Source organism: Felis catus, chromosome A1 (assembly GCF_018350175.1).
Source record: "Felis catus isolate Fca126 chromosome A1, F.catus_Fca126_mat1.0, whole genome shotgun sequence".
Lineage (NCBI taxonomy): Eukaryota > Metazoa > Chordata > Mammalia > Carnivora > Felidae > Felis > Felis catus.
Genome location: NC_058368.1, coordinates 119,623,005 through 119,635,055, shown reverse-complemented (window position 1 = coordinate 119,635,055; position 12,051 = coordinate 119,623,005). Strand labels below are relative to the sequence as shown.

At 42.3% G+C, this 12,051-nt stretch overlaps 2 long non-coding RNA genes across 2 annotated transcripts in view; one reads left to right on the top strand and one right to left on the bottom strand.

Moving 5' to 3' along the window:
• Positions 1 to 1,021: 1,021 nt before the first annotated feature.
• On the bottom strand, positions 1,022 to 6,711 carry LOC109492825. The gene is made up of 2 exons (XR_002146800.3): positions 6,536 to 6,711; positions 1,022 to 1,765 (listed from the first exon to the last, which is right to left on the bottom strand). It is a non-coding gene; the product is annotated as an uncharacterized LOC109492825 (long non-coding RNA).
• A 69-nt stretch (positions 6,712 to 6,780) lies between these two features.
• LOC123386186 overlaps positions 6,781 to 12,051 on the top strand; it is a 116,354-nt gene continuing 111,083 nt past the window's right edge. The window contains exons 1-2 of the long non-coding RNA XR_006599930.1: positions 6,781 to 6,814; positions 9,285 to 9,370. This is a non-coding gene — a long non-coding RNA (uncharacterized LOC123386186). The remainder of the gene's footprint in view (positions 6,815 to 9,284; positions 9,371 to 12,051) is intronic.

The following is a 12,051-nucleotide window of genomic DNA, read 5'->3' as shown; positions in this document are numbered from 1 at the left end:
TCAGTAGCTTCATGAGCTGAATCTACAGTGTTATAAGACTTAAAGAATTCAATGTGAGAATTACTGGGCTCTTCTGTCAATGTGTTCTCATTGTAAACAGTGGATTTCAGTGCTGTTCAATATTGTTGGGAGTTTCCTTCAGAAAGGAAACACCTGGGTCCTGCTTCCATGAGATATCTGCCTAGTAAAAAAGTGTATTGTTTCGATCATACTTACATCACCATGCAATAATCATGTGTTTCCATTTACCTATCCAAATCAATGCTGGTAACACACATACGTGCGGGTGCGCACGCGCGCACGCATACACACACACACACACACACAGACACACACACACACACACACACACACACACACACACACACACACACACACCCATCCTTAAAAAAGGATGAAAAGGAGAGACTGATTTCTCTCCCATCAGTAAAACTCACCTATGTTCATTTCAACATGTCCTCCAACAAGCTACTTGATGCCTAGGCATTCCCCAAGGCAACGATTGTGCTCACCTGCTCCTCTCTTCTGTCCCTTGTTCCCAGATGTCTGATTACATCTAGAAAGGTACTGTTTTTGTTAATGTACAAAAGGAGGGCCATTGGGAAGCAAAGAAGTGAAAAACGGTAACTGCCGAAGGTGTAGTCCTTTCATCCTAAAAAGGTTGCCTGAGCCACTCTTGGCCGTCCCATTATGTTCCTTCCTGGTTTGCCAATTAACTGTTCCCAGTGCTCAAGGGTCACTGGTCTGGGCAGCATCCTTTGGTTTCCCCTCCCACTGATTCCCAGCAAAGCTGTTATAAATGCACTGTACTTCCTTTTTGATTTTCCCCTCGTGGCTGGGTTGCTTTGTGAGAATTTGAGGCACAGGTTTAAACAACCTCTTTACAAAGTGGAGACAAAGCAAAAATAGAAGGGAAAAAGTGCACTCAAATGGGCTGGAATGAAAGCAAACTTCAGCTGCAAACTTTTTAATTGAAGTACCTGGATTTTTGTTGCTTTTAAGAATTTTAAAACAGCACAACTGAAGGATGGAGATATTTTATTCCCTCTGTGTATCTCCGAAGGATTTTCCCCTTATATCTGACATTGAACAACTCTCTCCCTAGTCTGCCTTTAAAATGTCAAGTAATTTCTCCTGGCCTTTAGTAGAGACGGATTCACCTGGCAATTGGAGAAGCTTATCATCTGCAAGTTTCTCCAATGTTCCCAACGCTTTTTGGAATAGTGAATGTTCCTCAGAACTCAATTGTGGGCCCTCAGCTTTCTGTCTTTACATCCTGCTCTCCAAGGTAGTTTATTTTCTCTTACATTTTGAACCTTTGCCTCCACGTTAGAGATCGAAAACTGTATTGCAAACACTAACCCCTCACCTATGCTCAAATCCCTGTCATTAGCAGCCTGCTGGGCATTTCTTTAAGCTGTACCCTTGTTCAATCCACTCAAACCTAACATAAACACAGTGAATGAAACTCATCTTCTCTCTTCCTCTCTCCTTGGCCCTGGCAGGTTGCGTATCCACAATCCACAAGTCCCCCACCCTGTTCGTCTCCATTTCCATCTTTCTCTCATAGCTGTTCCAGTGATGAGCAAGCGGCAGAGTCTTCTTCATTTGATGTCCTCTCTCCCCAGCTCCTTCCATCCAATATGAGATAAGTCTTCTGTATCCTTTCGTGTCTCTCTTGTGCCTCCTTCCCCTACTGTGCTATGAGTGGTCATCCAGAGTTACATAAACATGCATTCAACCAAAGCATGTTCATCTCCAGGCACTGTAATAGGCACATGGAAGATTTGATGTTGGCAAAGAAGTTGTCAAGACAATTATCATAACAGTTGCCCTGAATTATTATATAACGTGTTCCTAATTGGTATCTTGCGAACCAATGTTTCTCAATCTCCAGTCCTTTGGGCCACAGAATAACCCTTCTAAATACAACTTTGATAATATTTCTGTAAATATCATGTATTTAACTGTCACTAACTCTGTTATATATACTATGATCTAAAAATTGTAGGTTTTAAAATTTATTTTTAGAGGAAGGGGAGAAGGGCAAAGAGAGAAAGATAGAGAAAGAGAGAGAGAGAATCCTAAGCAGTCTCCATGTTCAGTGTGGAGTCCAACGTGGGTCCCAATCCCACGACCCTGGGATCATGACCTGAGATGAAATCAAGAACTGGACTCTCAACTGAATAAGCCACCCTTTAGATCTAAAACCTTTAGAACTCTTCACATAGAACATCTTAGGTCACATAGCTGCATTTTAAATCATGGCTGTGTGTCCATTAGCAAAATGGAATAAGATGTCAAATTCATCTGCCAGCCTCATTTCCTCCAAACATCTCAGCAGACCAACTCCCTTGGGGGTAAGTCACAGGATCTTAGAGTCTCACACTGCCAGAAACAAGAATCCCTGTAGAATATTGGAGTATCCAAACCAATGAGGCCCATAGATTAACTAATTTCTCAGCTGAACAACTTCAGCACCATTTAGTGCCAAAGCCACTGCCTATGCCCATGTCATTTGTTTATCCCATGTATGGGAGATTCATAAATCAATTAGTGCAGGTTTACCACACGCTGGTCCCAGAACATCAGAGAAAAGCTCCCTAATCCAATGACATCTACTTCGTTATGTATTGTAAGTCAAAGAATACATAAGTATACGAGGTAGAAATTGAAGGACCCTCCTATGACCTTCATGCCCACAGATTACCAGATATAAGGAGGGCATGTTGCACTGACATTTTCACTAAAATTTTTAGTCTCCTTTGCCATTTCAACATCCCTCCTTTCTCAACAATTTCTGTAACAAAAGTAGAAATGAAAAACCAATCTAGTGGACTCATTTTATCCCAAATTTCTGCTCCCAGTGGCATTTCCAAAAGTAGGAGAAAAAGTGGAAGCCAGGGAGGGCACATGGACCCTTCGGTGACCCGGGTACATCACAGTCCCAGAAAGACAATGCTTAAGCTCATTACACACACCAACTGGAGTCTGTACACCGTGAGCGTGGATGCTATTTGACCACTAGGTGGTTCTGTAACCTATCTGATTCAATTCCCACTTGCTGGCTGAGATGAAGAACAGAAACATTTAGGGTAGGATTCGTGTCTCCACACCTTCCTCATTTGTTTGTCTCAATTTTCACCCACTCCTCTGTGTCTAGATAGAATTTGATCACGGAGTCATTATGCGCAATCTCACCAAGGTTGTTGTGTCTTCCCTGCTGGGGAAGATAAGAGGGCCATTTCCTCCACCAGGCCAGGCTCAGCCTGTGAGGCTGCAAGCTGTTTTCTAACTATGGAGATGAGAGAGACTCATAGGTACTCCGTCCTGTTGCAGCAGGAATGAAAAGCTCATGTTTCACTGATGACTCCACATCTGCTGCATTCATTCATTCATTCAATACACACTCCCTGGTGCTATTGTTATATTCAGGTAAACTTGCTGGGTCCAGAAGATAGAATGAGACTGGGGTATCTAGCTTCTGAGAGCTAAACAGTCATATCAGAGCAACAAACAAGTTGCTTGCCAAGCACCCATCCTCCCTTCTCCTGGATCTCAATTTTCTTCTTCCCTGTACCTCTCCCTCAGTCCATGCATACCAGGTGTCTAACTCTACCTCTGACTTGCTGGGGGAACATGTAACTCCACCATGGCCTGAGCATTGCATCCCTGCTTACGCTGATTGGTTCAGAGATGAGTGTGTGGTCCGATCCAACAAGATGAAACCTGGTGGATTTTGCTGGGACTACTGAGAAACAAGCTTTTTCTTCTGTTTTGCTGGTCTTGAACCTGGGATTATATAAGCCTGGCTCTGTTGGCAGCCATCTTGCCATCACATGAAGTCTGAGAATGAAGGCTTGTGTGGAGGAAAGCAGTGCTAAGAGATAGAAATAGAATAGGTTCTGATGATGTCATTTGAGTCCTTGAATCAAAACATGCCTGAAGCTGGATCTACTCCTGAATCTTCGGTAGATTTCCACTTTGCTTGATCTTCTATAAGTCAGATTTTCTGTCACTTGCATTAGATGTAATTGATACTGTATAATGTGCCTAGTAATAAATAACTGAAAGATAATAATGCAGTGTGAAAGATATATGATATGACAGAGGTTAGTATAAGCTGTTATGCAATAAATAGGAGAGATATCTAACCCAGAGGCAGGATTAGCTTTCTTAAGAAGTCCATTTATTTAAGAACTAAATATAGAGGACTGTATTAGTTTACTAGAGCTGCCGTAACAAAATACCACAGATTTTGGCTTAAACGACAGATTTTTTTTTTTGCCTGTTTATTTTCTTGTAGTCTGAAGGCTAGAAGTACAAGATGGAAGGGGTTGGCAGGGTTGGCTTCCTCTGAGGCCTTTCTCCTTAGCTTGTGGATGACCATCTTCTACCCATGTCTTCACATGGTCTCCCCTATGTGCCTATCCATGTCCAATTTTCATTTTATAAGGCTATCAGTCATATTGGATTAAGACCCACCCTAATGACCACATAATTACCTCTTTAAAACACTCTATCTCCAAATACAGCTACATTCTGAGGTACTGGGGTTAGGACTTCAACATACTAATTTGAAGGGGATACAACTCAGCCCACAGTAATCATCTAATTTGGATACAAAAGCAAGTAAAAATGGGTCATCGCTCTTAAATCTACATAAGACTGAAAAAGTCATAATACAAAGCTAAACAAATAAAACATGCATTTATTGATCACATTGCTAGCGGCTCTGGATTTATCATTTAAGAGACGTCAATCTGCCTGTGAGATCACTACTATCGAAATGCTATGTTAACATGGGTAGTATACATTTCTGAGCTTTAATGGAGAGGTCACTTCCAGGTAGTGTGATATCTGAAAATCCCTTTGAACAGTGGGTAGGATTTTAATAGAGGCACCAGAGAGATGTGGAGGGCTCTTGCGGTGTGACACATTTACTCAAATCACCCAAACAGGCTGGACGGGTCAGTGTTTACCATCTCTTTCCATCTTCTTTCCTGTGTCAGGGCATCAAACCGTTTTCAGACTTTGTTAAATGCTCTTTGTTAAGGTAGCTTTTAAAACAGTGTTTTCTGGTTTCCTTGGTTTAGATCATTCTTCCTCATCTTCATTCCATTTCTGTCACTGTTAAAAATTGTAAAAAGTTTGAGGGGATTTTTTCCCCCTACGTGCAAGTTAAGAAGTAATCCTGCCAGAGGTTCGTGGATGTTGACAGATGATGTAAGGTTTCAGGGTAAGAAATGAAGGGTTGTTCATTACTCATGGCCTTTTCTTGCATCAGGAAGAAGGTCAGCTGATATTTGCATGTGAAATGATGTGTGTCATAGGAAAAGAGCCTAAAGTTTAGGGAACCCAGATCTTTTATAGAAGGCAGTAACATGCTTGCATTTTGCTCCTGAGAGAGACGAGGCTGTTCAACTACACCAGTATCCCTTAAAAGATAGTCTGGAGCAGATGGGCACTGAGTGCTTTACTTGCAAGATGTGCAGAAACCCAAGAGGCCCATGGAGAATTCTCTTCTAACAGTCATAAGCAGCTTTGGCTAAACAAATTTCCTGCTGTTTTTGCGACAAATAAATCCCAAGACATTTAGGTATGGAAAGAATGTCTCGTTAAGTCTTGGGTTTAGACTCTAGGTTTGTCTTGCTTATATCTGTCAGTGGTTTTGACTAGCAGTCTAACTGCCCATACTGCAATCATCTCTCTCCCTTATCAGCAATTATGTAATGCTCTAAACTCTAAGCTTAGCTACTCATTACATCCTTCTTCAAATTTCTCTAAAATACGGTAACTGATTTTACCAGCAAATGTTGGCCAGTGGGCTGAAAGATGGTTTTAACATTTTTTTTTAATTTTTTTTTTAATTTTTTTTTTCAACGTTTATTTATTTTTGGGACAGAGAGAGACAGAGCATGAACGGGGGAGGGGCAGGGAGAGAGGGAGACACAGAATCAGAAACAGGCTCCAGGCTCTGAGCCATCAGCCCAGAGCCTGACACGGGGCTCGAACTCACGGACCGCGAGATCGTGACCTGGCTGAAGTCGGACGCTTAACCGACTGCGCCACCCAGGCGCCCCAACATTTTTAAGGGATTGTAAGAAACAAAATAAAAACAAAAGAATAAAAACATATGAGTAGAGCCTGTATGTGATCTGTAAAGTCTAAAATATTTACTTGGTGGCCCTTCACAGAAAATGCTTGCCCGCCATGTTGTAAAAACTTTGGAAATACTATAATTGAGCTATGTTTTCTTCCCTCTCTATCATTCCTTAACTATGTAGGTAAAATCATGGAATGGGAAGCCCTAACATAGTTATGAAATCAGGCTACATTTCTCTGATAATAATGTATTTTATTTTCTTCATAACAAATGAGATTTTTTTCTTTTTCTCCTTCTCTCTCATATACCTGTCTTACCATCACCCAGCCTATACATCAAATGCAACAATCTATTACAACGACACCTAGTTTTCATGACAAGGTATGTGTTTCAAGCAGAGTCCCAAGCTCTTTACGTACATGTTCTTACCTGATCCTAACCTAGTCAGCCTCTGAGGTAGTCACTGGTATCTCCATCAAACAGTTAAAAAAAAAAACTAAGGCACAGGTTGGTTAATGACTTATCAGTGGTCATGCAGCGTCTAAATGGGAGATTAAGAAGCATGTTTTACTGCTTCTGTCCATCATTAGTGTCTGCCTTCTTGGGGGCAGTGATCTATTGTGATGGAAGCCACTGGTCATCCCCGGGGTGTGTGGGGGGCTGGGGGGGGAGGGGTGGATGAGAAGCTGAGGAGGTGCAGGAGGAAAGGTAAGACGGTCTCTTTATTGACCATCCTTTATGCGTCAGAACTCCTGTTATGCACTTTAAAAAAAAAAAGTCACTTTGTTTAATCCTTGACAACAAAGGTAAAAAAGGCTTTTTCCATTTTTATATATGAAGAAAATGGAGTTCAGAGAGCTGAAGACATTTGCCTCCCTAGAGGTAGAATCTGAATCCCTCTTTGTTGGAGCTGGAATTAGTCTGTGAAATCATTGTCATATTGGTTGGAGGAACAGCTGCCGAATGGCCAGTATGGATCTCCTTAAACAGGATGATTAATAGTGTAGGCTGCGTTCAAGCTAATGTTTTTAAAGCACTCACTGACAGGAGAGTAACATGGTAGAGTTGCCAGAGATCCAGAGCACAAAGAGGACCCATGTTTTCTCCTTCCACGAATTCTTGGTTAAAAGTAAGACGCTATATGCTTTGGGAAGGAAATTAGTGAGTGTTTTTCAGATGCTGTACGTTGCACTTAAAGCCGGCTTTCTGACATTTGTGGGTCTCCTGTTTGTTTGCTGACCATGACCTACAGTTAATTCAGAATAGGATTTCTCTGGGCGCCTGGGTGGCTCAGTCGGTTGAGCGTCTGACTTCTGCTCATGTCGTGATCTCACGGTTTGTGAGTTCCAGCCCTGCATCTGGCTCTGTGCTGACAGCTAAGAGCCTGGAGCCTGCTTCTGATTCTGGGTCTCCCTCTCTCTCTCCGCCCCTCCCTGCTGGTGCTCTCTCTCTCTCTCCCTCTCTCTCAACAACAAATAAACATTAAAAAAAATTTAAAGAAAACAAAAAAACCCACTCTCTTATACCATGTTTTCCTTGTTGTGACAACTCTGAGAGACAGTTGCAGTGTGGCCCCAGACAGCAGAATTTGGCGATTCTGTCACCTCCGCTGTCACTGCATTATCTGAAGATGTGGCTTTTCACGACCACAACCTCCAGCAGAGCTGCCTGAGGAAGTGCTGGCCTCTGCAGGGAAGCACATCCTCACACACCCTGGGCTTGTTGTTCCAGTCTGGTCAGTAGCCCAGGCCCCTAACCACATAGCCCTTCTAGGAATTACAGGCCTAGACTCTATCCTACCTGTTTCTCTTCCAGTCTCCTCAGGGTAAACTGCTGGATTGGCTCTACACCAAATGGTTAAAGTTACAGCCTAACGACAAATAGCATCTCTTTACTAGATGAATTATGAGCCTTGAATCTATCCCAGAGCAAGGTAGACTTTCAGGTCCCCAAACTGGGTCAACTTGTTATGGTCCGTGCTCAAGAGCATCAACAATTTGCAGCAGTATTTAGCATTTTAGGAAGCGATGACATTTTTTTTTTAAATACAGAAAAAAACAACATAATATTTTTGTTGAGGGCAGCATTTTAAAAAATCTCCTAGAGTATTTGTTAGGGGATTGGTGCTATAGCCAATTTCCAAATGGCTCCTACATGCTTCACGGTTAGTGTGACATGTGGCTCAGGCATACACAGGCACACTTCAAAAGCTTCTCAAGCCAACCTTCCATACCTCCCCCCTCCAAACAACCACAATTTCTTCCCCATCTACTGACTGATTTCTGAGAGTCTTTTTGAGTACAGAGCCTTTCAGTCTACAATAGGAGTTAAATCTAGGATGCTAGTTCCCCTGAAAGAGGGAGCAGATGATTTAAATTCACCGCAACCTCTAAATGGAAGCTATTAGATCCTTTAAAAAGAAAAGAGAAATAGGGGAAAGTGAGCTTTATGGAGTCCAAAGCAAGCTGGGCACTGACTTCCTTTAAAACACTGTCTACCTTGCTCTTACAAAAGGGTCTGTTGCCCAAGAGCATCTGGGTGGCCACGCCATTGGTGAGAGTTTGCAAAAGCTTCTGGCATCGTGTTTATTGCTGAAATATTGTGGTAATGTGCACAATCTTTGCCAACTGTGGGAAGTCCGTGAGCCCGTGTGGAATTAGTCAAGAACCCCAGAGAAGCCTCTGATGGCAATATTGCTTTTGTAATTATAATCCAGAAGAATCTGTTAACCTTAAAAAACAAGCAAACAAAACTACCAGTTATTTTACCAGCAAAAATGGATTTATTCAGGAGAGAATTGCAGAGAGTAGCAGAGAATTGCAATCTGGGACAAGCAAGGTACGGCAAAACAATAGGCAACTGCAGCAAACAAAGGAGAAGGACATTATGTTACGGGGGAGAGGGTGGGAGATGGAAAGTGAGAAGCAAGAGTTCAGGTTGTTGATGGTTTCTCATTGGCTGGGCTACAGGGGTTTCGACTACCTGTGGGAGATAAGGTGCACATCTTTCCCTGCTGACGCCTGTCATTGGTGACTTCTCCTTCGAGATTCTTCCGTTAGGGTTGTGATTGGCAGTGCTTCCAAAGTTGACATTGAGTAGTTCAGCTTGCCCTTCCAGGCTCCCCTCCTACTGTCCCGGGTCTACTTCAGTGAGGCTTCCCTTTTATTACTTTTCACAGATTCACCTTAAGATCGTGCCAACAAGGGCCTATCACAAATTGGAGATAAGGATGGAGAAGAGAAACCTCTCTTAATCAGAATTACTGTGAGTCTTTTACCTCCAATTATCTCACCCTTGTTGATGGCTTCCCACTGCCACGGAAAGAAGCAGAGCTTTCCACGGCCTGCACTGTTCTGCACGGACTGGCTGCAGCTCACGTGACTGTCCAGCCCCTCAGTAGTTACTCTGAGTTCCTCAAGCACTTGGATTCCTTCCTCTGCTTGGGCCAGCCTTCGTCTTGTTCTTCCCCTGGGCCACTCTCTTCCCGCAGATACTGCTATGAAATGTCACATTCGCAGGGAAGCCTTCCCTGACCTCTGGGACTACCCAAAGGCCTTTCGCTCATGTGTGTTCACACTATCCTCATCGCGCTTAGTGTGACCACACTTAAATCATTACCTGCATAATCATACATAATCATTTGTTTAATGTTTAACCTCTATCATCAGACTAAAAATTCCATCCAGGGGCATGCCTGGATGGCTCTGTTGGTTAAGCGTCCCACTCTTGATTTCCGCTTAGGTCACGATCTCACACTTCATGAGATTGAGCCCCACATCGGGCTCTGTGATGACAGTGTGGAGCCTGCTTGGGATTCTCTGTCTCCCTCTCTCTCTCTCTGCCCCTTCCCCACTCATGTGCATACTCTGTCTCAAAATAAATAAATAAACATTGAAAACTAAATATAAATTCCAGTTTAACAGAGACATTGTCTATCTTGCCAATTATTGCCTATAAAGATCCAGAACAGTGCCTATCTAGCACATTGTAGGTACTCAACAGATACTTATTAAATTAAATATAAGTACTGACTAAGCACTTAATAATAAACCCTAGGAGTACCTAGTCCAAACCTTTAATTTATAGAGGAAGAAACTAAAGTCTAAGTAGGTTCATTGCCTTGCCCAAGGCCCTACCCAAGAGCAAAATTGGAGATAGAATCCGTATCTCTTCACAACCCACCCCCTACCCCCAGTATACTTTTCTGTCCTGATAGAAAGTTCATAGCCTAGTGATTCATCACACTGGCGGGAATAGCAATTCCTGGCAAGTTCTTCAGGACCTTAATGAATGTGCAGGTTTGTGTTTTATTTAATATTCACTTTAGTTAAAATGAGTCCACAGTCTATTTGTTTCTCCATTCTTTGGTTGCTGGATTAAATGTTAATTGTCAAAAAGAAGACATAATGTGGCAGTTTGGCAAGGTTCTGCTGAAGTAACGAATGTTTAACAGGATCACAGATGGAATCATTTGCATATGGGAGGGATTTTTTTTTTCCCCAGGGCTTTGTCCCAATTAACAGTTGCAAGTTCAAACCAGGTTACCAGTTCCAAAGAATAGAAGTTTGCATATTCTAGAGCCTGAACACATGCTATCCCTTCTTCAGTATATTCACCTCTTGACTTTCTCACATTTGATAAGCTGAAAAATATTTATGAGACAGAATAGCTACAAAGTTCTTTAGTGACTGCCCTGTGCATTCCACAGGCAGTCAGTTTCAAGGGGCCAACAAGAAGAAACATTGTTTTTATTTCTTTTGCAGCCTGGAGTCATAGTTCATTTCAGACATACATTGAGTGGCTTCCTTATGCCAAGCACTGTGTTTGGTGCTGGTGATGCAAAGATGAATAAGGCATGATACCTGCCCTTGAGAAGCTCCAGAAATGTAGGGCTAGAGAGAGACATGTGATCATTTATTTCCTGTACAACAGACTAAGTGCAGAGATGGGGTTATAAAGCAGATGCTTGGTGAAGCTAGAGGAAAGGTACCAGAGAGTCCTGCTTCTCTGATGAGACACGTGTATTATCCAAAACTTAAAGGACCAGTGGGAGTTATCCAAGTGAAGAGAGTAGAAAAGGGTTTCTAAGCCAGAGTGAGAGCAAAAACAGAGACATGGAGGGTATGTGTAAAATACAGGCTGACTGAGCTATTTCAGAAGAGAGCATAGTGGTAAAATAAAAAGACTACTGCTACTAATAAATAAAACTATTCTCAACTGACAAGCCCAGTCATCATCAGAGTATGTTAAATCACTGCTTCCCAAAGTGTCTTTGCATCCCACCTTAGCTCTTGTAATGGCACACTGCCATTTCTATTATCTGCTTAATATTCTTAAATCGACCTACTTTAGCTCCATCCTGAGCAAGATTATCCATTATATCAGTGATTTTATCTTTTAGCTGTATTTTTCTAATACTTATTAAAATAAATGCATACCTATTAAAATATAAAAACACGTGCCATCTGGAATCATCCTAAATGCCACCAGGGACATGCACACCTCACTTGGGTTAAGATACTGGCATTGGAATAAAAAGAGGCTGACTGGTCCATCATATGTTTGCCAGCTCATTGGCTTGATTTGATCAGGCAGGGTGCTAGGAAGTTCCATGCAGTGCTGAGTTAAAGGCATGATCCCTACCATCAAGGTGTTCAGTGACTGTTTCCTTTAGTTTTCCTATTAATAAATTAATAAAATTGCTGTGGTCTGGATGTTTGCATCCTCTCAAAATTCCTATGTTGAAATCTTAATGTCCAGTGTGACATTTTGGAAGGTGGGGCCTTTCAGGAGGTGTTAGGTCATGGGTAAAACCCTCATGAATGGGGTGAGTACTCTCCTGGAAGACACTCTGGAGAGTTCACTAGCCCTTTCTGCCACGTGAGGCCACGGCAAACAGGTTGCAGCCCAGAAGACAGCCCTTATGTGATCGCTGGAACCCTCAT